Source organism: Arvicanthis niloticus, chromosome 20 (genome assembly GCF_011762505.2).
Source record: "Arvicanthis niloticus isolate mArvNil1 chromosome 20, mArvNil1.pat.X, whole genome shotgun sequence".
NCBI classification, from domain to species: domain Eukaryota; kingdom Metazoa; phylum Chordata; class Mammalia; order Rodentia; family Muridae; genus Arvicanthis; species Arvicanthis niloticus.
In genome coordinates, this window is record NC_047677.1 from 51,058,637 (window position 1) to 51,073,075 (window position 14,439).

The 14,439-nt window shown below is 46.7% G+C and overlaps 1 pseudogene; it reads left to right on the forward strand.

The window, feature by feature from the left end:
- Positions 1-6,166: 6,166 nt before the first annotated feature.
- LOC117724282 (GSK-3-binding protein FRAT2-like) lies at positions 6,167-6,913 on the forward strand (annotated as a pseudogene).
- Positions 6,914-14,439: the final 7,526 nt, after the last annotated feature.

The following is a 14,439-nucleotide window of genomic DNA, read 5'->3' on the forward strand; positions in this document are numbered from 1 at the left end:
CCCTGGGAACTTGATTCTCTTAGGTTTCACCCTGACTAACCTAAGGAAGCAGCTGGCCCTAGGCAGCGCCACAGAAAGATCTGTCTCTGTAACTTTTCTTATTTTATTCTGTTTTAAGACAAGGTCTGTCTCCACAGCTTTGGCTGTCTTAGAACTCACCATGTAGACAAGTGTGGCCTTGAATTCACAGAGTTCCACCTGTCTCTGCATCCTGAATGCTGGGATTAAAGACCTGTGTCATCACACCTGGCTTCAATTACATTTCTATGAGTATAATAGGACACTGTGACCCCAGCTATTTACAAATGTGCATTTAATCTGTTCTCTAGTCTCAGAGGGTTTGAGTCCATGATGGCAGAGGAAAGGTGTGGTGGAGGAACAGTGTGAGCTCACACCTTTGTCTGCACACCAGAAGCAGAGGCTCTGGGAACAGTGGGAGTCTCCAGTAGCCCACCCTCCCAGCAGGGATTTATTGGCCTGCTATCATGAGGTCACAGCTCAGTGGGGGCAGCCAGATCCCTGCACTCACATTGGTTCTTGCTCTCTTCTGAGAACAGTGTCCTGAGGCACACGTCTCTGTCCTGTATTGACTTGTAGGCTTAGGACAGTGTTCAAGGCATCTATGTAGAGCTCCATGTACATGGTGATGCATTTCTGCTCCAAGTTATCCGAGGAGCCCCAGGCTTCCCGATGCACTTCCTGAAACACCTGTCAGTCATCTTCAGCAGCTCCTACACATTGGCTATGGTGATCTGCACTTTCTTCTGCTCTATAATGGCTCCTGGGTCAGCTTCCCACCTCCTGTGCCATTAAAGTTCAGTCACCCACTGCCCATGGCTGCACAGTCAACTGGGCACACCCTACCACAGGTGCCAGAAGCCTTGAAGTGTTTTAAACCTCAAAGCCCAGCTGCAGTGACACATCTCCAATCATGCCACACATCCAATCCTTTCCCAAGAGTTCCATCAGCTGGATATGAAGTATTCATTCCTATGAGCCTGTGTGGCTGTTCTCATTCAAACCAGCACAGCATTCACTATGAAATGTAAGATTCCAGCAGGGTTCTGCAGATGTGTCCAGTGCAGTCTGATAGAAATACCCTCAAATAGGGGACTCTGCTGTGTTAGCATCTCTCTCTTTGCCTCTGTCTCCTCCTGCTCAGCCCCTCTCTGTCTCTGTCTGTCAGGCCTCACCCCATCAGTGCCCAGCACCCCTCCCTCCTTAGCTCTGCACTGACTCTGTCTCTTCTTGTGCATCTAGTTTCTCTCAGTGCTCAGCCAGCATGCTGTGAATCAGCTGTGTGGTTTCCTTATGTAAACATTCCAATAGTGGCTGGAGAGATGGCTCAGCAGCTAAGAGCACTTGTTGCTGTTGCAGAGGATCCAGGGTGAGTTCCATCAGCACATGGGAGCTGTCAATCATCTGTAACTTCAGTTCCAAGGGATTCAATGCTAGTGCACCTACATATTTATATACAAAAATTATATATATCTAATAAAAATAAAATTTTAAAAATATGAATTGAAAAATACTCTATTTCTCCTACACATCTAGACTGTGAGGCCAGGGGCTGAGGGCACAGGGGTCTTTAGGCAACACTGTATTGCCAGGCAATGAAGCCAGCTCTGGAGCAGGACAGAACAATTGATTGAAATACATCTTACTGAAAGAAAATAGGCAAAAAGTCACAAAATTAAAAAACAAAAGATATTTCATTTTTGGTACTTACTATGCACAGTGGATCACAGCCTCATCCTATAAAGAACACACAGTGTGTGCTCATCTATGCACTTGAGCCAATGTTAGTTTTTGATTCTCAATGAACAAGATAAATTCCACTCAGACGTTTCAATGCTAATTTGTAACAGACCATGACATCCCAACATCCAGAGTGTTCCTGGATCTTCCATCCCACTGCAGACCCTCCAGGGTCTCACCTGTTGAAGAGGAAGAAGCATTACATTCTTGGGCAACATTGCCCCCTGGTGGAAGAAACACAGAGGAATGAGCCTGACCCCACAGAGACTGAGGGTAAAGGGGATCCAGACTGGCTGAGATGTCCCAGGGCCTCCTTCCTGTCTGCACTTCTCCAGGGGTCTCAGGTCTTATGCTGCCCTGCTCTCATCAAACTTACATCCAGAATAACTTTCTATGCTTTTCAACCCGTGGGAAGAAAACTCCCTTTAAGAGGGAGGCAGAAGACAGAGTCATAAGTGCTAGAAGGAGCTGCAGAGCCCCAAACAGAGCAGTTCCAGAACTCTGACAGGGAATGTGATGTTGATTCTTTAATGTAAGCTACATGTGGGATTAACTAAAATCTCAAAATGGAGGGTAACATCTGTGAGACGTTTTTGCTTAATGTGAACTGGGAAGATTAATTTCAGATCCTTTTCTTTGAGGTAGGAAGACACACCTGAAACCCCGAATGTTTGAGCTGGAGACTCATCCCCATTCCTAATCTCTGCCACACCTTCTGTTGAAAGCCTACAAGAAGTCATGAAAGAAGGAAAGGCTTGTTCTTTCTCTGCTTGCTCTTGCTCTTGCTCCTGCTCCTGCTCTTGCTGTGTCTGTGGAACATTCTGGCTTGCCCACCTTTGCTTTGAATAATAGCACACATTCGTGTCTCAGCCAGCTCAGAGCTGTTTCTATGTAGAAGGATGAGAATCCACGTTCTGTTTTGTAGTGCTTTGGTTTGTTGTTCTTGGTTTTTTTTTTTCCTTCATTTTTTCCAGCCAAGCTTTTCAGGAGGTCTCCCCTGGTCACATGGTAAAGACCATCCTTTCAAATGCTAGCAAACACAGCTGTCAGCAGTGTGGCTGCCTCCATTCTGATGAGGGGACAGTGGATGAGATTTTAAAGAAACCACATGGTTCTTTAAGATTCCTATGTGTAGATTTTAACTATCTATGCTGATGTCAGGAATTTAAGTTAACTTTTTCCTTAGAGACTTTACCAGGTTTTAAGCAGACACATCATTGAATTTAGAGAATTAAGACAAAACCTACAGAGCAGAGATGAGGAGCAATAGTCCCTACTGCGAATGGTCTGTGCCTTTATTTATCTCTTCTTTTTCTGTTCCATAGTTAAGTGGATCACCTGATGTGGGACAGAGATTTTGGAGGAAATGTTTATACTAAGATGCTTGGATGTAGAGGAGGGGGAGCCATACCCCAAATGCAGAGCCAGCTTTTAATTGAAGTAGGAGAGCTTAAAACAGTCTAATGCCACTCATACCTAAAAGATACCTGGATTCCTGTAAAACAGAATCCAGTGAGATGAGAACACAGAAGTTGTGGAGACAGGGGGATTATGAGGTCTGACTGTAGACAGAGGACACTGCAAGAAGTAGCTGACAGATTCACCAGCCAGGAGTGTGTGCTGGAAGTGCACCTGCTGCAGCTGGCCTGTCCCTTTGCTTTCTCCCATTCCTGTTAGGTTGGCTTCTGGTTCCCAAACTGCAACAAACTTACAGAGGATAGTAACTTAGAGGACAGGATGGCTACATTGTGTGAGGGTGGGGGAGAGACAAACAGAGTTTTGAGAAAAGATCAATTGGGAATGGAGGAATCTCTCTGCACTTCCCTGACTGCTTGTAGTATTTGTAAAGATGCTTAATAACATCAGGATCAGAGGTGCCCTTGAGTGGACATTCATGTTATTTATCTAAGGGATATTGAGGCCCATTTTGACTGGACAGGTGAGTAAATTTTGTGCTTTTCAGGTTTGGTTTCAGATGTACATGTTGGAGGTTTCTAAAAGCCATCCCAAGAGAATGAGAGGGCAGAAAACATACTGTCCCCAGGGTGAGAAAGGGGAGGCAGAATGTCACTGCAGCCTGTAGCCATGGGTGCCCCCAACTCAGGGAGAACAAAATGAAGACGTAGTTATTCAGTGGGTCATTACCACAACTCAGCAGGCATCAGCTTAGCTATGCTTAGGAATCTTGGTGCCTGGTAACAGAACTTTTGTAGATGCTAAAAGTGGAATTAGACCCAGCTTGTGTACAGGATCCTGTCCATAGGTAAGGGTTGGGAATTGGAATCACAAAAGCCATGAGGGCCTAGAGAAGTTTTGGAATTTACAGGCAGCTTCAAAGTAAAAGTGGTAGGAATGGGCAATAAGGAGCCAAGCAGAGCTTAAGGAAGCTGCAGGGTTGCAGCTCTGAGGGTGGAGGGATGGAGTCAGAACCAGAAAAGTCACAGTAGCCAAGTAGGGCCTAAGGAGACTGCACCAAAACCCACAAGGGCCTAGGGGAGCTGTGGGACAGGCAGCTCAGAAGGAAAGGTGAGCAAAGGCAGGTAGGGGGCGCCCTGGCCTTTGGACCTAAGGGAACTGCAGATAGCAGCTCCATGCTAGGAGAATGGGGTCAGGTGATGAGGGTCAGGCATAGCCTTAAGACTGTGGCTGGAGGTTCCTCCACCTCCAAGACTACCAGAGGGGTGCTGGATACTTCCTCAGAGTCAGGGAAGCATTTACACTGACCAGAAGTTGTAAGCTTGGATTTTTCAAGCCTACTTTCAATAAGGCTCTTAAATGCTTTAACCTCCCTTCTAGCCCACCACCCACCAGAGATAGTTGAAAAGAAAAGTTATTAGGATACGGGGGAGGGGGGGAGTAGAATGGTTTAGAAATAATTCTTGAGAGCAATTCCAATCTGCATTGTTCAGTTTTCATGAATCAGCAGCAGCAGCTCGATCCACTCGCAAAAACACCTTTCAAGAAGAGAAGTATCTCCTTGGGGCGGTTTCAGTCTCCAATTGCCAGATACAGCAGTCCAGTTCGTGTTTTCAGATAACAAACAGGAATCAGCAGTGATGGCACAATCCAGCGAAACAGCCAGCCTTCTCTGAATCAGCGTGAGTCTGCACTGAGTGACAAGGACCAGCAGGGACACCAGAAGTTCTCTGCCAAGACTGACTCAACAAGTGAAGATCAGAGAAGACAAAGACTTGAGACCAACAAACTGTTGCAAAACTAGCTATGCAAGCCAGCCATCACTGTCCATTGTGTCCTATTATACTCTCTCTAACTCAACAAAACTCTGTGACTCTGTATCAGGTGACATATCCAGAACTTCCACTTCATTGGGCCAATTGGCCTGAGTCCACAGAGTGTCAAGAAGCCTGGAGAACACCACCAGACAATTTTTTTGGTGCATTTCTTTCTATGAAGTCATGACAAAGGATGACCAGTAAGGAATGGCCTGGTAGCATCCACCATCTTCTGGTTATATTTATATTCCTTGAAAACTTCATGTGTCCTTTCACATGTCTGCTTCAGCAAAACATACTCTCACCTGTGTGCCCCAGCAGAGCACTATTTAACATAACTGACTTTCCGAAGAAAGTAGAATGTTCCCCTTCAAGAAGAAGGAGCTTTCCTAATTGTCACTGACAGATGGGGAGTCAAGCAATCAGTGACCAGAAGGTGAGACTCCTACAGGCCAACTGGAGATGGGGGACAGGGTCCTAGTGTGGCTCAGACCCCAGGACTAGAGGGAGCACAGGCACCAGGAGACAGGGAGTTTCCCCTAGGTAGAGAGAGGGGAAGGAAGACTGTCAGAGGGCAGTCAAGTCAAACATGGAAAAGCAGGAGGATGGTCAGATGACACAGTCATGTTCAGGAAACAGGTTAAACCCTCAGCACCTTTTAAGGTCAGGCTGTCCTGGGTCACAGAATCACCAACAACATTCCAGTACTTAAACCCATATGCTCACTAATGGAGACAATCCACAAGTTTATGACAAGATAGGATGGTATTCTGTATAAATGACAGACCTAAAGCATTTTCAGGAGGGAGTGATATCTTATGAGATGCACTTATCCTATGTGAAACAGGCACTAAATAATTGGACTACTCGGGATAGGATTATTTCCCAAGACTGGGGAGGATTGGTAACAGCCTTACCAGAGGCTGGTCCTCAATTGCATTGGTTGTTATGGTGGAGCAAAGCCAGGAATTCGCACAAAGGAGCGAGAGGAATTAACATAACACAGATCCAGTTGATAGGGTTGATAGGTGCTACGTGTGGCTACACAAGAATAGGCTCGGGCTCCTGAGGCTCTAAGGCTAGCAATGCCACTGCTGGGTGGTCCTGGCTTCCGCGTCTCAAGCTAGGCCTCCGCCCAGCCTGGACCGGGCTTCCAACTCGTTCCCGCCCCAGCCATGGCCCCGGGACCCCGTGGCCAAAAGAGCCGCCAGCGACGCCCGCACAGCCGCCGGGCCCGGGGCGAGGGGGCCCTGCCATGTCGGAGGGATGATGAGGAGGAAGCTGGTGACAAGGTGGAGGTGGAGGAGGTCTAAGACAGCTTTCTTCTGCTGCAGCAGTCGGTGATTCTGGGCGGCTAGGCCGACGTGGACCTGCTCATCGCCCAGATAGGGGAGATACGCTGCAGCTGGATACAGCGCAGGATGGCTGGTCCTCTCCCTGTGCCGCCATGGGCCCCAGCCTGCGCCCCCGCGGGTCCTGGCGCCACTGCGGGCGGACAAGGCCAGAACCCAGCGAGGCGGCTGCTACAGCCAGCGGGTCAGCGGAGGCCTAGGACTCTGCGCCCCCAGGGGCCATGCGCTACATATGGGGGGGGGGGAGCGCGCTCGGGGCTGGGCGGTGCCCTACTGCGTGGTGGAGATCGCCCAGGGCGCCAGCGCGCTTCCGGGGCCAAGGCGGAGAGGGTGGCTCCCGGGCGCTGTGGCTTCTTGGCGAATCCAGAAGTGGCGGTGGACCGCAGACGGAGCCCACAAGGCGGACGACGACTCGCAGTGGCTCCTATAGCAGCTAGTACTCTCGGAAAAAATCATCAAGAGAAGGTGCTCCAGCGAGCTGTCACAAGCTCCGCGAGCGCGCGGGTGTCTGGGGGTGGCCGAGGCAGACCAGACTCAGTCACCCTGCAGCCCTCGGGCTCCTGGCTCTGACCCGGAGTCCCTGAAAGAGGAAGAGGACGCGGCCATGAGGATCCAACAGAGTCTTGGCCTGGACAGTGAAGAGCTGAAGCTGTCGTCCATCCCTCTGGTTACAGCCTCAAAGTTACAGAAAATGGACTCGACTGGGCAGCACTGGCAGCTGAGGACCTGTGATCTACCTGGAGAACTGTGGCAGCTACTAGGTCCACTTGGACCTGACTTAGCCCTAGGCTTCGATTGTTTATAGATGTGGCTCGCCTGAGCGGGAATCGGGAGGGCGTCTAACAATGCTTGAAAACCAATAGTAGACACATATGATCTCGTTATTTTCGGATAGAGAAGCTTTCTGAATTGGTGCTACAGTTGCAGAGCAGAGAGGTTCTAGGGTGAAGAACATAAAGTTGGCAGGTTGGTGGCTTGGCGACACGTTCTTTCTCCTGTTTAGTTTATGATTGTGAAGGTGGGTGATGGGACCTAGTTGGTGAGTTCTCAAAGGTGGGGAGAGCTGAGCTTAAGTGAGGACACACAAAAGACTTGACCTTGCCAACTTGGACTCAAGGTCAGGTTGGTTGAGTAGGGTGTTGTGGGATTCTTGGGAGCCCTAAACCCAGTGTCTTCTTCTGGATCCAGGACAGACCAGTTTCTCTTTGCCACCACTCGGAGTCTCCAGAGGACACGCAGGCCCACAGGGCTGTGTAGGGAAGTTATTTTGTGTTTTCTGTGCTTTTCTTTTCCAGAACTCTCCTCCTGATAGGCTACTCTTGGCCTTAGCACCAGCTTTCTCAGAATGGTCATAAGCGACCTCCTGACCTCCCTGCCTGCCATTGTGTTTGTGATGTGTGTGGTGTGGGGTGAAAGCAGTGAGCACACTTCAGGCTCTTTTGGTCCTCTGCAGAGTTGGAGAGGGCCTCTCCATCTTCCTCACCTGCCAGTTCTTGGTGAGTGACTGAAACTGTTTTTTAAAATGTGACTCTGGGAGGAGACAGTGCTTTTCCCCTTGTGAAACCCAAGGGCACCCTTTCTGAGGTGCCACCCCCAAACTTTAAATAGCTAAACGTTTTTTTTTAAAAAAAAGATTCAATGGCACATTCATCCTCCAGATGTGGCTGTTGCTGTACACTTCGCAACGGAGTGTTCTGAAATTGTGGTGGTCCTGATTTATAGGATTCATAATTTAAATGTCTGCTGAATAAATTTGGTTTTTTGTTTGAAGAAAAAAGATCAAGTTCAGTTTGAAGAAACATCTTAGAGCAATGTTGTTTAGCAGCTCTAAGAGCTAGGAACAAAGTTGAGGAACCAGGGAAGAATCCCACATCTCTAAGAAAAACTGTGCAAGTCTCAGGGGAAGCCTTCACTGATATTTTTTTCAAAGATTAATTCCAGCTGTGAACAATGACATGTCAGACATGATTTGATGTGAAACAAGTGCTAATTGAGACCTTGGCATTTGAAAATGCAAATATGGAATGCAGAATGTTGTCAGGCCATTAAAGTCAGCACCTATGGAACAGTGGATCAGGGAGAAGAACAATATTGTCTCTGGCATCATTAATTGAGCAAGCCATATCTAAGTGCTTAGGTCTCAAAATCCGAGGTACATTAACTGAGTAAGATATAGTAAAAAGACTGTGAACTGTTGGGAGCCAACTTTTAGCAGAAAGCGGCTATCAGCTTTGCAGCCATCTCAAGCCATATACTCTGACGTGAGACTTGTTTTTCAATAGCCTACAACAGCTGAAGCACACTCTGATATCCCACATATTTTGTTTTGCTGTTTACTGCCCTAGCTGCAAGGCGCAAGTGGTATTCATGCCTGCAAGGTGCAGGATGCATGTGCTATCCATGCTATAGACGCCTGTAAGGCTTATGTCATATCCACACCTGCAAGGCACGTGATATTCACACGCCTACAAGGCATGTGGCAAAAGCCTATAAATACCCCAGATTTCCCTTCATGAGAGAGAATACAGGAGAGAATACAGGAGACAATGAGAGAGACAATAAAGGAGAGAGAGACACAATAAAGGAGACTTTAGACTTGATCAGACCCTCTGTCTTGTCTCCATTCTTCGAGTCGCGTGCCCCACACTCTCTATCTCTAGACCCGGACCTGCGGAACAGAGCGGACCATTACATTTTGACCGCCCAACGTGGGGCAGCTCAGTCGTTACAGTGAACAAGCTGGTAAAGTTCTCAGATCTCAAGTGCCCTGTGCTTTAACTGTGGGAAGCATGGTCATCTGAAACAACATTGTGAACAAGCCATCTCTAAGGACAATGGATTTCATGAATATAAACCAGAAAGAAGGCCTAGGCTTCCAGGGGTGTGCAGGCAATGTGACAAGAGTTGCCTCTAGTTCTGAAAGACCCCCGCAAGGGGACCCTCACCCAAGTCCGGACCTTCATGAACCCAAGGACACACGAGAGACCTTCTTGATGCAATTGCAGAGGAGGTTTAATAACGAGGGCCCTCGGGTCAGAACATATCTCATGCAGGAGATAGAGGTTCCGACCCAGAACCCAGGAAACTTGGGATATTTATGGGTAGGGGTTGGGGAGAGCGGGAAAATTTGGCGTGCTTACATATGATTGGATATTTCAAACATCAGCAACTTGCAGAAGCGGCTACGTGCGAGCTGGCAGATGACTAGTTACTTTTGACCATGAAACCTTGGATTCTTGAAAAGGGGGAGAGAAAAGTAAACACCAGATAGCCCACTACTCACTTGGGCTTGTTTGGACTTGTCTGGGCACGTGTCCTTGCATGCCTTTTCACTTTTGGTCACCCTGCCCCTGGAGATGTAGAGTGAAAAATTATAAAGGCCATTTTATGAAATATGTGTAGATTTCTTTGCCCTTAGACCTGGGCAGAAAAATGCAAGTTCCAGAAAGCAGAACTGAATGTAAGATTTTCACTACCCCAGGACACATTCCAGGTGAAGGACACTTGCTGGATTACATTCCTCAAGCCTCAGGCAGCAGGCCCACCTGTGGGTGTGAGGGGGGCCCCGAAGCAGGAAGACACATTCCTGACCATAAAAAAATTACAAGCCATCTAGGTGGGGCTGTGACTGGAAGTGAGAAATATTTTGAAATGACAGTATAGGGGACAGTGACATGGTAAGACCACATTTTTGAGAAGAATGAGTGTGCAGAGTGATTTTCACATGACTCTAGATCATTTGGGCTAGATTCCTCTGAAATGTTCCACTGTTTTTGGTTACTCCTCCCTCCCTTAGTCTTCCCAGTGCTATGTTCAAAATGTGTAAAACAACCAATCATGTATAACCGCGCAAAAATGCCTTCCTGTCTCCACCCCATGCTATAAAAGACCCCTTAGCCCTGCCACTCGGGGGCCAAACCTGGCTCTTGGAGCTAGAGAGCTTGTGGTTTGACCGCCGGCTAACTTCCCTAATTAAGCCTCTGCTGATTGCATCCAGGTATGGTTTCTTGTGATCTTTGGGTGGTCGTGATTTCCTGAGACTTGAGGAAGGGTCTCCCGAGTATGGGGGTCTTCAGAGGGACTTAATATTTTATTATGACTATATTTAACAAATTGTTGGTGGTCTTCGCTGACCATGAGTTTTTGTTATTGTTACAATGCTGCTTTCAAATTTTGTTCTCACAGTCCAATGAGGGTAGGTCCTAAAGAGATATCCAAGGCAATTTCTTGCCAGCAGGAAATGAAATCAGGGACCTAGCTTGAAGCCCTAGAACAGAAAGTACAAGCTGTTTGCCTCAGGTCAGCCAGGGAATTAAGAAGTAGGCAGAAAAACCCCAACTAAGGAAAACTTGTCTTCATACTACAAACATATAATAATACTCAACCTGTAAAATGATATCAGTGGAAAGTTTTTCCACAGAGAATATTAAACTCTCCAAAACTGTGTCAGTATTTAATGCCACAACTGGTAGAAATAATTTGTAGGCAGTTTCTTCAATCCATTATTTACACTTACATGGATGATATTCTGATAGCTGTTTCTGATGCAGATACTGTAGAAAAAAATGTTTTGTGAAACCAAAAGAATTTTGCCTTGTTTGGGTTTGCAGATTGCTTCTGGAAAAAAAAAAATACATGGAGGGGATTCTATTCACTGTCTACATTATAAAATAAGTCAACAAAATATTAAAACCCAGAGGGTACAGATTGAAAGAAGTCAGGTGTGAAATCTCAATGAGTTTCAAAAATCAGTCGGAGATATCAGTTGATTCTTGTCCACCATTGTTGGGAGCCGACTTTTAGCAGAAAGCGGCTAGATCATCTTTGCAGCCATCTGGAACCATATACTCTGATAAGAGATTTGGTTTTCAATAGCCTACTGAAGACCTCCATACTCGAGAGACCCTTCCTCAAGCCTCCGGAATCGCGACCACCCAAAAATCACAAGAAACCATACCTGGATGCAATCAGCAGAGGTTTATTAGGGAGGAGCCGGCGGTCAAAAACGACAAGCTCTTTAGCTCCAAGAGCAGGGTTTTTGCCCCGTGTGGTGGGTTAAAGGGTCTTTTATAGCATGTGGGGGGAGAGGCATTTTCGCGTGCTTACACATGATTGGTTGTTTACAAATTTTGACATAGCACTGGGAAGACCAAGGGAGGTAACCAAGAACAGTGGAACATTTCAGAGAATCTAGCCCAAATGATCTAGAGTCATGTGAGATCACTCTGCACACTCATTCTTCTCAAAATGTGGTTTTCACCATGCTATTGTGTCCTATTCTGCCATTTCAGATTAATATCTTACTTTTTCCAGCTATGGGCTATGGCCCCATCTAGGTGGTAGCATCTTTATCTGTAATCAGGAATGCCTTCCTGCCTTGGGCGAGGCTTGGGGAATGTAATCCAGCAAGTGTCCTTCACCTGGAATGTGAAGGCCTGAAATCTCTTTTCAGTTCCGAGTTCTGTAAGGCAAAAATCTACACATATTTCATAAAATGCCTTATATATTTTTCACTCTACACTACAACAGCTGAGCACACTCTGACAAAACATCTTGTTTATCCCACATAGCTTGTTTTGCTGTTTAGTGCCCCCTGATGCAAGGCGCTGTGGTATCCACGCCTGCAAGGCATGCAGTTCACGTGCTGTCCACGTGCTATCCATGCCATATATGCCTATAAGGTGCACGTGGTATCCACGCCTGTAAGGCTTACGTCATATCAACACCTGCAGGCACATGGTATCCATGCGCCTACAAGGCACATGGCAAAAGCGTATAAATACCCCAGATTTCCCTTCAATAATGAGACTTAAGACTTGATCAGAACCTCTGTCTTGTCTCCATTCTTGAGTCTCTTCCCTTTATCCCCACTCTCACTCTCGATTGACCCTGACCTGCAGACCGGAGCAGCAACTTGGGCGGGGAAACAGTGGCCGCCAAGCGTGGAGTGGAGAGGGCCGCAACATTTTTGGCGCCCTACACACCATTGGATTAGCTGCTTATTAAGTAATTTGTTTCAAATGTTACAAGGAGATTCAGACATAGACAGTCTAAGACAGCTAACAAAGGAAGCATAGAAAGAGTTAACCTTAATAGAAAAGAGACTGGAAGATTCTATGGAATTGTAGCCGCCACCTTATGCGGCTGAATAAATGGCACCGCAGAGTTGACATGGCTGACTAAAACAACGCTGCGCCGCTTCAACTCTGCGGGCCAGGGGGGGGGGGCGCGACAGGGAATGACATAGTCTCAAACTCATCTGTATTTTGATTATTTGTCTTTAACTTATTCTTCTATTGGGATCTTATACAAATGGAAGTGATATTTTAGAATGGCTCATCTTAGCACACAAAGTAAAAAATTAAAGGTTTGCATAGAAAATACTTATTTAATTAAAAAAGCAAGAATATGTAAATAGTCAGGAATAGATCCAGCAGAAATTGTAGAGACTTATACTAATGCTAAGATTACTTCATTATGGGTGATCAATGAAGATTGGCAAAGAGTTTGTAACAACTATTTGGGAGAAATTAACAAATATCCTAAAGCAAGCAACTTCAGTTGGGGTAAAAATAATTAACACAACACACACTCAAACCCTCAAGAAGATTTGGCTGCAGGGGGAATTCCAGGCTGACTGAGTTCCCTCTGGCTCCAGCTCCAGCCCAGAATGCCTCAGGGACAAGCCTTCTCCATACAAACCCCTACCTGGAGACTGAGTATAGTACCCTCAGATTTCACTTGTGTGAAGAAAAGTTGAGATAGACCAGAGAAGCTCTGGACCACAGGAAGTTTCTAGAATTGTCAGCAGACCAGGGAAGGCTCAGGAGACATGAGGAAGCAGGTATTCAGGGAATGAACCCCTGCCAGGGACATTCTCCCTGACCTCTGACCAGTGAGACATCACATCCAGTGACATCTGTCATCAGTGTGATGAATCTGATCTTCATTTTTCCTGTGCTTTAGAGTAAGGTGAGTGTCAGCACACAGATCCAGAGATAGGCACAGTGTGTGTGCACATGGTGTCTGTAGCTTCCCATTCACTATGTATTCCTTCTTGAAGTTGATGAAAGAAAACAAACAAATGCCCCACCCCCAAATGCAACCTCAGACCATGCCCCTTCCATATCCGCAACAGAACACCTCTGATGATCTTATCCCGAATTAGCACAGCTCCAAGGACAGCACCAACAATGGTCATCATGGAGATGGTAGACTGAGGAGGCTCAAGGAAGGGAAGGGAAGCAAGGGGAAGAGGGAGGGGAAGGAAGGGAAGGTGAAGGTTATGACCACAGCCATCATCCCTGTACACAGGTCTGCAGAAGGCTTCAGCTTTCCCTTAACCCATCTCAGGGTGAGGGGCTCAGGCAGCACATGGCATGTGTATCTCTGATCCTCTCCAGAAGGTACTTCCACAGCTGCCCAGTTCTGGAAGGTGCCATCCCCTGCAGACCTGGTCTCCACAAGCTCTATCTCCTGGGTCCATTCCTCCTCCTTCCTTTCCAGGTCAGAGTGACATCAGCAGGGTAGGATCACAGGGCCCAGCACCTTCATGTGACATCACCTTCAAGTCTGGAGTGATGGGTCGCATGCATCTTTGGAGAATCTGAAGAGAAGACTGTAGTAACAATTTTGGCATTTTGGTTCTTTAAAAATAAAACCACAGAAATATTATGTTTTTGTTTTCATCCCAGATGTGTCAATAGGAGGCTGCTTCAGATTGTCCAGATCATCTGACAATGATTTGCCTGGGACTCTATCAGGGGCATGATTTTGCCAGCAGCCGATAGTTTTCTGGGATTGTTTTACATTTGGAATTCTGGGCACTTTGTGAGGTTATAGAAATTCTAGGGTCCTGGGGTGGGGGAGTTGTTTGCTGTTGGTCACAGTTTGTTAAGTAATGATACATAAAGAAAAAGAAATTAGGTATCCTGATATCAAAATTGCCCCAAGGAACTTGATACTCCAAATCAGCAGGACATTGCCCTTTTTTCTCTTCCTTTTTTTTTCCTTTTATCTAGTGTTAAGGGTTGAAAGGGTGGAAGAAAAAAAGAACCCACAGTCTTCTGTATTATCTCCCCTTTGGGAAATTCTAG